This window comes from Propithecus coquereli, unplaced genomic scaffold (assembly GCF_000956105.1).
Source record: "Propithecus coquereli isolate 6110/MARCELLA unplaced genomic scaffold, Pcoq_1.0 Scaffold563, whole genome shotgun sequence".
NCBI classification, from domain to species: domain Eukaryota; kingdom Metazoa; phylum Chordata; class Mammalia; order Primates; family Indriidae; genus Propithecus; species Propithecus coquereli.
This window is the reverse complement of record NW_012151541.1, coordinates 1,200,273-1,211,801: the sequence shown is the minus strand read 5'-3', so window position 1 is coordinate 1,211,801 and position 11,529 is coordinate 1,200,273.

Sequence of the window (11,529 nt, the reverse complement as noted above, 5' to 3'; positions counted from 1 at the left end):
TCATCGTAGCTCACAGCAACCTTAAACTCCTGGGCTCAAGCCATCCTCCTGCCTCAGCCTCCCAAGTAGCTGGGACTCAGGCTGGCACCACTGTGCCTGGCTAATTTTTCTGTTTTTAGTAGCAATGGAGTCTCACTCTTGCTCAGGCTGGTCTCGAACTCCTGACCTCAAACGATACTCCAGACTTGGCCTCCCAGAGTGCTAGGATTACAGGCATGAGCCGCTGTGCCCGGCCTATTATCTATTTCTTTTACTAAACTGTGAACACCCTGAGTACAAGACATCAGTTTTCCATCTCTGCATCCTGTGCTTGGCACATAGCAAGTGCCAACTGAAGGACAAAATGAATGAATATGAATCAATGAATGAGACAACAAATCCTTTGAAAGAAGCGGCTAGGTAAATTCAAGATTTTCATACCATCCTCTTTGGATATTGGATATCTGGATATAGGGTTTGGTATGATACTGGGAGGCGTCCACTGGCCCAATGTTTAGAGCAGGAGCCCCCACTCAGGGGCCCAGAAGAGGTGAGATGAAGTGAGTGCCCTGTTTGAAGAAAGCCAACCCCAATTCAGCTGAGGCCAGACAAAGCGACTGCCTCCCTTCAGAGCCCCAGGGGCCCCGGAATATCTGCCATCCCTCATCCCTGTCTCCTGAAGGCTGTGCCTCCCAGCCCATTAGAAATGCTAATCTCCAGCTTGGAGTTGGATTAACAGAGCCAGTGGGGAGGGGACAAGTCATCTTCCAATCTTTATTAAGAGCGAAGGCTATACCCCCTCTCGCCCAGCTGCCCACAAAGGGCTGGAATCTGGGAATTAGTTAAAGCCCTTCTCATCAAGGTGGCCTCTCCTGCGCAACATTAGATTAGGTGGCGAAAGGCGGAGAAAGGGCCCGTTTCAGCCTCCCCCTCCCACTTAACGCATCAGGGCCCATTTGTTTGATGTCAGTTCCTGCTGGAGCATGGACCAGGCAGTGGGCCTCAGAGCAATTTGGAGCCACAGCTGCGGCCCAACAGCCCAGGCCCCAACCCCCACTCCCACCCCCAGCCCCCAGAACTTGCTGCTCATTAGCCCCAGACCCCGCCACAAAGAATCACGTCTTTGTGTAGACCTGTGACACAGTCAGCCCTGGCTTGGGATCACTAGGAGCTCACCTTACTCACCCTGAGCCCAAACAGGAACTCCAATGGCTCAGTTTCACATAGAGACTGCCACAGAGAGGACAAGGGACTATTTCTCACCAAAACAAACCCAATTACATATTATATGCTTAAAATCCCAATTGCCCTCTAAAAAGGCTGAATCCTATTAAATGAAGGGTCCAGGATTGATCTGGGCAGGGAGTTTGCAGATAGCAGCTGGGGAAAGTTCTGCATAATAGAGGGGGCAGATTTTGGAACCCCCGGGACAATCCGGGGGGAGCAGATGAGAAACAGAGACAGGCAGAAGGGAGATCAGAGTAGTGGTCCTCAAAGCGTGGTCCCTAGACCAGCAGTATCAGAATCACCTGGGAACTAGTAGAAATGCAAATTCTTGGGCCGCGTCCCTGATCTACTGAATCAAAAACCCTGGGATCTGTGTTTTAACAACCCCTCCAGGTGATTCCAATGCAGGCTAATGCGTGAGGACCCCTAGATTAGAGGGACATAGTGAGAAAGCTGTGTACTGGGTGTGGCCCTGCCGCATGTCCCCCAAACTGACAGTCAAGCCTGCTCGATTCATGAATTTTGCTTCCCGTGAGTGAATGTCTCCTGCAAACTAGTTGGTGAATTTTACATCCAGTGGCCGCAGGGTGAAGCAGAGACCGCCTATGAATACAGGGTCAGAGCACGAGCCCCCAGGTACCTGCAAAAATGGTGAGGAGGGCTTCGACTTTCACAGACCATGGGATTGGCAGGGAACTGAGCTGTTTATACATTGATATCGCAGAGGCAAGAGGGCACCAGATGGCATTTGGGTCACAATACATTTACATTAAGTGACTGAAGAGGAGAAGTGGGGGGAACTAATAACGTTGACACCAACTGCGCCAGGCACAGCGATGCGCGCTTTATGCAAATCGTCCCTTTTAGCCTGCACACCAGCCCTTTGCGGCAGGTAGCTTTACATTCTGTTCCGCATGAGGGAACTGTGATTCCAATGGCTGAATAATGTGCCCAAGGTAAACGACAGAGCCAGAACTAGCTGCCAGGTCAGCCCGATTGGAAACTTCAGCTTTCATGATTGCACGTGGGGCATGAATGGGCCTCCCTGGGAAGAGTCAGCCCTGGCGCCTGCGCGTCAAAGGCATCGCGCCAGAGCAGCCCCGGCCAACCATTCGCCCCTTACTCCTCCGGTCTGCTGTAGCAGGACAGGCAGGCTCCCGGCTCTGCCCTGGGGGAGCCCAGGAGAGGGTGTGGCTGCCGTGTGGCTCACGGTCCTGCAATAAGGGGACAGTGAAACAATAGGTGCTGAGGCTTCTCCAGTCTGCCCTGAATACCTACCAAGCAGGAGCCAGGACTCCGCAGATAGGTCAGGCACTAGCTGTGTGACCTCAGGTAAGTTACTTAACCTCTCTTTGCCTGAGTTTCCTCATCTATAAAATAGGGATGGTCATTGTAGCTACCTCTCAGGTTGCTGTAAAGATCAAATCAGTTAAACTGTGAGAAATTTTAAGAACAGTGTCTGATGCCTAGTAAGCACTATGTAAGAATGTGTTTAACTTTTAAATAAGTGAATGAATCACCTTACACTTTCCCCTCTTCTGCCTACCTGAATGTTCTTCCAGCCTCTACTTCTTCCTTCAAAAGTCCTCCCCATCCTTCAAAGCAGGCTCAGATCCCACCTTTCATAACCACCTCTGCCCACACGGCTGTCTCTCTCCTGGGAGCTTCTCCTAACCTTCTTGCTCCTCCTGCCCCTCAGCCTTCGGCATAAGCCCCCTGCTGTGGCAGGGACTTGTCTCTCCTCTGCCAGGCCAGGCTGCAAACATCTGGAGGGCAGGACCAGTACTTGTCTCTTGTGCCTCTGTGACACCCAGTCCTGGGCCTCACACACAGTGGGTGGTCCATAAATACAAGTCACTGATCTTTAGGCCCCAGGGGCCCCTGCAGGGTAACCAGATGTCATTTGTATTCAAGCTGCCTGCATGGCTGTATTTACTGCCCAGCTAGTGCATGTGGTGATATTGGGGTGAGGGGCAGGGAGGGACATGCAATATTTGTCTTCCTAAAAGCAAGTTTACCAGGTTCCGAGTGTCTGGATACAAGGGCCAGTGATGAGCGTTGAGAGCTGGAAGATCATTCTACAGCCCCATTTATTAACTTTCCCAAAGTCCCCTAAGTGCTCTTGTCCCTCGTTAAAGCCCACTCTCATTTATCAGGAAAATCCGTCCTTCCCTCCCCTCCCTCCTGCTCCTTCTAGCTCCAGCCTGGCTGTTAGGGCACAGTGCGACCCCCTATACACCCAACAATCCAAGCGGCAGAAGAGGATAAGGATAGACATCTTATCCGGGTTGGCTTGGTTTTGCCCCAGGGGGGATTGCCCCCGGGCCGGGCTTCGGCCGTTTTCTTTGCCCCAGGTTCGGCGGCCTTGGGCCAGTGGAACTGGGCATCATTACCGCAATACTGGGGTCATTTTACATTGAGATTTAGGAGCCTGACTCCCAAGCTTAGAGCGTCATCCAGGCCACAGACATAGTATTCGGGGTTCCTTCCTTCTCAACACTGACAACATCTCTCCCCAGGGAGGGGGAGTTGGGCAAAGACCATTGTCAGCGCAGCCAGCTCTGGGGGCCAGAGGAGCTCGAGTCTGCCATCCTTCTCCCTACCAAGTCCCAGAACAACCTCCGTGAAAAGCAGAAACATACAAAAAGTTCTTTCTGAACCACTGCATCAGCCTCCTTCCCCAGTCTTCTGCAGGGCTGTGCCCTGGCGTGGCTGGCATGGTCAAGGCCACAGGCTAACTGCAGGGAGAGAACATGGGCTGGCCTGGACGTGCACAGGGGCCATCCTGGCGGTCTTTCATAGGCAGGACCCTCAGAGGGCCCCAGTCCCCTCTCAGGGGTACTGGGGGAGGGGAGCCTTGGTCCGCTCCCCTCGTCATACAGGTCTCACACAGCAAATGCTAAACCCAAAACTGGCTCCCTCGCCATGCAGCAAATGCACCGCACACACACCCCCAACATCAGCTAACGCGTCCTTGGGGAAAGCAGACTCACATTTCCAATTAAGGCCACCAGACCGCATCTGAAAGGGCTGAGGGGTTTTGTTTTTTGGGAGTGGGGAGGGAGGGAATACACAAACTTAGAAATACACTCATTCCAAAGCCACATAGAAATAGTTTGGGATTTTTGGCTGCTCCAGACTCTCCCCAGCCCTCTAGCTGCCTACCACAGCAGACAGCCGCGAGCTGTGCTCAGCTGGGGGGAGTTGGGGACAGGAAGAGGCAGTATGTTAATGGTAATTCTCAGGAATCTCACCCTAAACTGAGGAATATGTAGGTGTGACTTTGGTTCCCAGAAGCAGGCAGATCCCAGACCAGGGCAGAGCTTCAATCCCCCTCTTTCCCCGACTCCCAACCCGGACAGACACCCCTTTCCCTCCCCCACCCCCCAGCCCCTCCTCAGGGCTGTCAGACCACTCTCGTGGGTCCATCAGTGGCTTTTAACCGAGCCCCCGGCTTTCATTCTATTAGTGAGCCCGGGAGTAATTACGACTTCATTAGCCAAATAGGTTCTTGGTTCAGAGACTCCCTCCCACAAAACAAAACACACACCCGCTTCCCTCCATCTGAAGTCTGTCCCCCGAGGCTCCCAGCTAACAATGCAGCCGGCTTCGGGGGCTTCAGGGACACCGGGCAGGAGATGGGGAAGAAGCCAGGGACGGCTGGCCAATGGGAGGAGGGCCCAGCCCTCTCCGTGGCGCATCTGTCGGGCCCCCGGGGGAGATTTTTGACAGGGAGAAGGATGGCATTGCAGCAAATGAGGGGCATGACCCCTCGCTTCTGTCTGCGGCTCCTGCCCTCTGGCCTGGCTCGCCCTTCCAGTTACAGGCTTAACCCCCGGCCCGTTCGCTTCTGGGATGGACAGGCGGCCATCAGCTGAGGGGCTCTCCAGGCCTGTGCCCGGGGCCCTCCAGGCTGTCAGGCGTCCCAGCTCTCCTGCCCCCGTCTCCCGTCCCATACTTCAGCCGCTGCAGCGCCAGGGAGAGGGAAGCTGGGAGCCTGCCCAGCAAGGACAAAGCCCTGCTCTGGAACCACCCAGCAGGGGGACGGTTAGCCAGCCTTGGCCACCAGACCAGGCAGGCGGTCCTGACTCCCGGGATCTGCCTCCACAGCCCCCCTGGCCACTGCTCTGTCATCTCACACCTTAGCATTAGAAAGTTTTCTTTGGGTCTGAATTAACTCCACGTTACAATTAAAACCATCCGCACTTGGGAACTTGCTGGCAGTCCTTCTCTTTTCCTATTCTCTGAGTAGAGTTTAGGAGCATGGAGTCCAGTGTTCCTCCTGCCGCTAGGTGGGACCCAGCTAACCTACTCTACCCCAAAGCTCCCTCAGTTTCTCCAGCCGTACGGTGCTAATTGCAGCAACCCGCCTCTCCCAGCAGGCCAGGGAGGCCACCAGGATGAGGCCCCACCAGCTCCGATCACTCCCCCTGCCCACCCTCCACAAGGAGAAGGGCAGACTCCCTGCAGACCCTCTGACACATGGCTCTTTGTCCACAAAGCTTCCAGAGAGTGCTGGCTGCTTCTTCTGGGGGCTTTGCAGGTAACAGCTGGTGAATTCTCATTCCTGCTGAGGGCCCTGCTGCTTGGGTCCTCCACCGGCAAGATGCCATCTGCTGAGGCTGGACCCAGAGGCAGAGGGATAGATGAGATGACCCCGGACAGCCCTGCCACTTACAAGACTTGAAGCTATGCTCAGCCTTGGCCCTGCCTCTAACTTGACCCTATTCTGCCCCCCAGGCCTGCTAACTCTGCTTCTACCCTCCCTCCCCCAACCCCCATCCACAACCAGCCCAGAGGCCAGGCAGGAGGACCCCTGCTCTTGCCCTTCAAGGAAAGGGAGTCTCCAGAGGCCAGCCCAGCTGTACACACTGCGCTCCTGCTTGTGTTCCCTGAAAGCAACCGTCCTTTTGTTAATTCTGCAATTTCCCAAAGTGCCAGGAGCATCTCATCTGACAGCCACAGCATCTGTTCTTCTCACTCTCCAGAAGGTCGGGTGGGAGAATTGCCAGCCTCTTCCCCGAGGCTCCCCCAGCCTCACGCTCCTCCTGTCTGAGTTGGACACCCTGCTCACCTGGTCCCCTGGGAGTGCCTCTGTTCCTTCTCTGCATCCCTGGCCCCTGGTACCCCTCCTTGTGGCCATGGCTGGCAGCCTCAATAACTACCTCCCCTTCTGGGATCAAGCTCACCTGGCCAAGTGGAGGGGCCCCTACCCTGTTCCTTGGGGGAACTGCAGGGAAAGAGGCTATTTTTCCATGTGAGGCAGGTGCAGGAGCCACAGGGTGCCAAGGAAAGGGGAAGCCTCATGCTTGGTCCTTTCCGCTGCCCCCTCCCTCTGTGCACATAGTCTCCGGGATGCTCGGTTCCAGGGCTTTGGAGGGAGTCTGGCCTGCCCCTGCCCCGAGCTTCAGCACCGTGCTTCTCAGCCGTGGCCCTATTGACGCTCTGGGCTGGGTCATTCTTAGGCGTAGGGCGCTGTCCTGTGCATTGTAGGATGTCCAGTAGCGTCCTGACCTCTACCCATTAGATGTCAGCAGCACACCTTCCACTCCCTGCAATGCACACCCCATTGTAATAACCAAAAATGTCTCCAGACTTTGCCAAATGTCCCCTGGTTGAGCTAAGGCAAAAAAGAAACCTAACACCTGAGTGTCAGTGACTGACATCCCCCTCGTTTCTGACTCCTAGGCTCCAGGTGACAGAGGGATGGCTTCAACCAGGGAGCAGCAAACACCTTCAGTAAAGGGCCAGATAGTGAATGTCTCCAGCTGCGTGGCCACACAGCCTGTGCAACTACTCAGCTGCCAGTGAGGCGTAAGAGCAGCCGCAGACAATACACGAATGAACGTGCATGGCTGTGTTCCAATCAATCTTTATTTATGAACACTGAAATTTGAATTTCATATTATTTTCATGTGTCATGAAATATTCTTCTGATTTTTTTCATCCATGTAAAAATGCAAAATGCATTCTTAGCACATGGACCGTACCCCTGGCTTAAAGGATCTCAGAGGGATCAAAACACCAGGGTCCCTGTTGACCTGTTCGTAGGAGATTAACAAAGCCAAGCACAGAGGCTGAAACTGTGGATGGAGTCCTGCTCCTCTGGAGGAGAGGGGATCATTCACCCCCAATAATTCCTTTTGGCCCAATAATTCTAGGTACTGTTTTTAGTGGGGCAACCCCACTGACCCCAGCAGGAACAGCAACATAATTTGCAGTGCCCAGGACAAAATGAGAATGCTAGGTCCCCTGTTTACAAATTATTATTAGGTATTCCGAGATGGTAGCGGAAGAGCATTAAACCTTCCGAGCACAGACTCTGGGACTACACAGGCTGTGCACTCATGAAGCCAGCCCCGGACCTCAGTCTTCCTTCCAGGGAGGTCTGCACCCACCTTGCAGCTTCTGCCAGCCAGGGAACCGACACACCGGGCTGGTTCTCTGACCCTGCTGGACAGCTATTGGACAGCTGCTCCAACAGGCCTTCAGGTTGGGCCGGCACATATGACAGCGCCCTGCGTGATGATAGCTGGTCGAGGCGGCGAAGGGCGTGAGCCTCGCCTGTGCTCTCCTCACCAAGCCCCGTGTGCCCTGGTGCAATGCTGTGCCTGCTCGGAGGAATTTGAACTCGCTGTTAAATACATAGGTTGGTACTGACCTTGCCCCCAGGGCACTCAGGATGGGGAGAGAAGTAGCCAACATGGTTCTGTCTACCCCCATCCTGAACCCCCAGAGAGGAATGGAAAGACCCACTCATCAATTCATTTTACAAATATATATTGAGCCTCAGACACTATGCTGAGGGTACAAAGACATTAAGAAGCAGCTGTGGCCAGGTGCGGTGGCTCACGCCTATAATCCTAGCACTCTGGGAGGCCGAGGTGGGCGGATTTGTTGAGCTCAGGAGCAAGAGCAAGACCCCATCTCTACTAAAAATAGAAAAATTATCTGGGGGTGGTGGTGCGTGCCTGTAGCCCCAGTTACTGGGGAGGCTGAGGCAGGAGGATCGCTAGAGCCCAGGAGTTTGAGGTTGCAGTGAGCTTTGATGACGCCTGCACTGTACCCTGGGTGACAGAGTGAGACTTTGTCTCAAAAAAAAGCAGCAGCAGTGTGGACACACCCCGTCGTCATAGAAATTAGTGCGGGTTGCCCGTGAGTGATAAGGGCACTGCAGAGGCCACCTAGTGCCTACAGGGGGAGTCCCACACAGGTCTGGAGCGGGTGACTGCTGGCCTGATTCTCGAGGGCAAGGGAAATTTAACCAGGTATATGCAAGGGAGAAGAGCACTTCTCCAAACAAGGAACAGCACAGACAGAGTGAAACCAGAGAGTCCAGCCCTTCCCAGGAAGGGCATGTGGGTCAATATGGCTGGAGTGATGGGGAGAGACAGGAGAAGAGAGTGGACTAAAGACGGACCCAACCGCAATATCCCAGTGACCCCGTGTGTCAGGGAAGGAACCTGGAACCTATCCTGGAAGCGAGAGACACTGAAGAATTTTTAGGAGAAGAATGACCACGTCTGACTCGCATTTTAGGTAGCCGACCCTGACTGCAATCTGGAGAGTAGCTTGGAGGGCGAGAGTGGAAACAGCGGGCCTGGTGAGGACCCAGGGGTAAGGACGCAGGTGAAAGCTGGCAGGTCCAGTGTCTGGTGAGGGCCAGAGCTGGGGAGCGAGGCAGGGGCAGGGGGACCATGCCTAGGAGAGGCCTTGGGTTGAGGGGGCTGTAGAGTCAGCAGGCCTGAGTGGTTGGCAGGACTCCAGGTGAGGTTGAGGAGAAGGTGGAGTCACAGAGGATGGGAGAGTCTGGAGGTGCCATTCATGAAGGCAGATGCTATGATCTGAATGTTTGTGTTCCCCAAAATTCATATGTGGAAACCTAAATCCCCAATGCGATGGTATTAGGAAGTGGGGCTTTTAGCAGGTAATTAGGTCATGAGGGTGGAGCCCCCGTGAATGGTATTAGTGCCCTTATAAGAGACAGGAGAGCTTGCCTTCTCTGCCGTGTGGCGATACAATGAGAAGACAGCCACCTGCACACCAGGGAGCGGGCCCTCCCCAGACACACGATCTGTTGATACCTTGACCTTGGACTTTCCAGCCTCCAGAACTGTGAGCAACAAATGGCTCTTGTTTAAGCCACCCAGTCTATGGCATTCTGTTCTAGCAGCCCAAGCTGACTAAGACAGCAGGGAAGGCAGGAGGACAAACACAGAGGGCAAAAGGGGGTGTATCATCCAGGATTCTCCAGAGAAACAGAACCAGTAGGATATATGTGTGTGTGTATAACATATATATAGTATACATTTTATATATTGCATATAAGATTTATTCCAAGAAACTGACTCGCGCAACTGTGGGGCTGGCGAGTCAGTTTTCTGCAAGGCAAGCCGGCAGCCTGGGAGCTCTCAGGCAAGAGCTGACGCTGAAGTCTGGGGCAGAATTTACTTCTCAGGGAAACCTCAGGTTTTGCTTTTAAGGCCTTTCAACTGATTGGATCCCACCCACATTATCGAGAATAATCTCCCCACTTAAAGTCAACTGATTGTAGATGTTTACCACATCTACAAAATGCCTTCACAGCAACGCCTAGATTAGCATCCGTTTGATTAAATAATTGTGTATTGTAGCCTTGTCACATTGACCCATAAAACACGGGTGCAGGTTCAAGTCCCCCGTGGTGACGTGAGAGGCCCATCGGCATCCAGGTGAAGACCTGTGGCTGGCCAGCACAGGTCTGAGCTCCATGGCTGGGTCCTTCCAGGTTCTAGTCCCCTCATCTCTGGCCTGCTCCGATGTCTGACTGGCGGCCCCCCAGCCCCACCGCTAGGTCTGCGTCTGCTCCACGCACTCCACCCTCCCTGCTGCCCCAAAGGAGGATTTCCAAATATGCATCTCTTGCATGCTCAGCTCCCTCTGACAGTCAGTTCCCCGTGCTCTCCAATAAAGCCCCTCAAAGCCTATAAGGCTCTTTGTGGCCTGGCCCCAGCCACCCCTCCAGCCTCACCCCTTCCTTGTACCCTCAGCTCCAGACGTGCTGACCCTCTCCCAACACTTGCTACACTGCCGCCTTTGCACACCCTGTGGCTCTTCCTGGCACCACCGCCTCCCTGCCTCCTTCCAGCCCATACCACCTATGCCTGGTCTACCTGGTGGGCTCAATCTTCCTTCAGGACTCAATGAAAATGTTTTCTCTATTCCTGAGCGTTACTAGGCTGAGGCAGGCACCTCTCCATGACACTTCATGCGACCTTGGGTTACAGCATTCACCAGATTGTAATGCCAATCCCGCCATTGGACAGCGAGCTCCTCAAGAGCACATAACATCTCTTATTCTCCCCAGCACCCCCAGCACTTGGCGCAACACCCCATACAAGAGGTGTTCAGTATTTGCTTTTTAAATTGATGGATGGATGGATGGATGGAGAGATGGATAGGATATTTTCTAACGATTTCTGGCTATCATTTCTTGAGCACTTCTTTTGTACCAGGCACTGTGCTAGAAGCTTTAAGTCCTGGATCAGTTCAAGTTCTCAGTTGCAGAAACAGATTTTGGCCATAATGAGCTGAAAAGGAATTCATCAGAAGGTTTATCAAGTGGATGGGAGAATCACCAGGAAGGCTAAAGAAGTCGACTTAGGAAGGGGCAGGAACTGAGCGAGGCTAGAGCTGAGACAGGCCCAGGTCACATCTGGGGAATGGTCTGGTCAGGATGCCACCACCGGCATCACCCACACTGGACACTCCCTTTGCTGATGCCAGAACCTCGAGATGCCCACTGCCCTCTCCACTACTGTCCAACATGTGTACGTTGCTCATCTGACCCACATAACCCTTCGAGGCAGAGTCTCCCCTCCACTTTACAGGTGAGGACGCTGAGGCTGACACAGCCAATCAATAAAGTGGGTGGAATTAGAATCAAGGTCTGTCTGACTGCAGGGCCTTCCATGCTACTCTGCACTGTCCCCTTCCAGGGACACCAACGACATTACTCTTACGTAAAGGAGCTCCCTGTGTAGCGCCCTATGGCAGCCCTGAGGTCATGCACTGAGGTGGGTAGACTGCTTCGAAAAAGTGGTATGGGGGGTTGGCCTAAGGCTCAAGGAGGCCCCATGTGGCTCTCATGTTCCGTGGCAGCCCATTAGCCACCCTAGGCAGGCTTAGTAAAGAACACTCAGACTCAGAAGCCATCTACCCTGGGCCAGCCATTTCTAGGATCACAGCTGCCCCCCAAGACTGTTCCCTCTCATCGTCTGAATAGCATGGCTCTTGCCAGGACCAGAAGATGCCCCCACCAGAAACATCCTCCTTAGACCCACA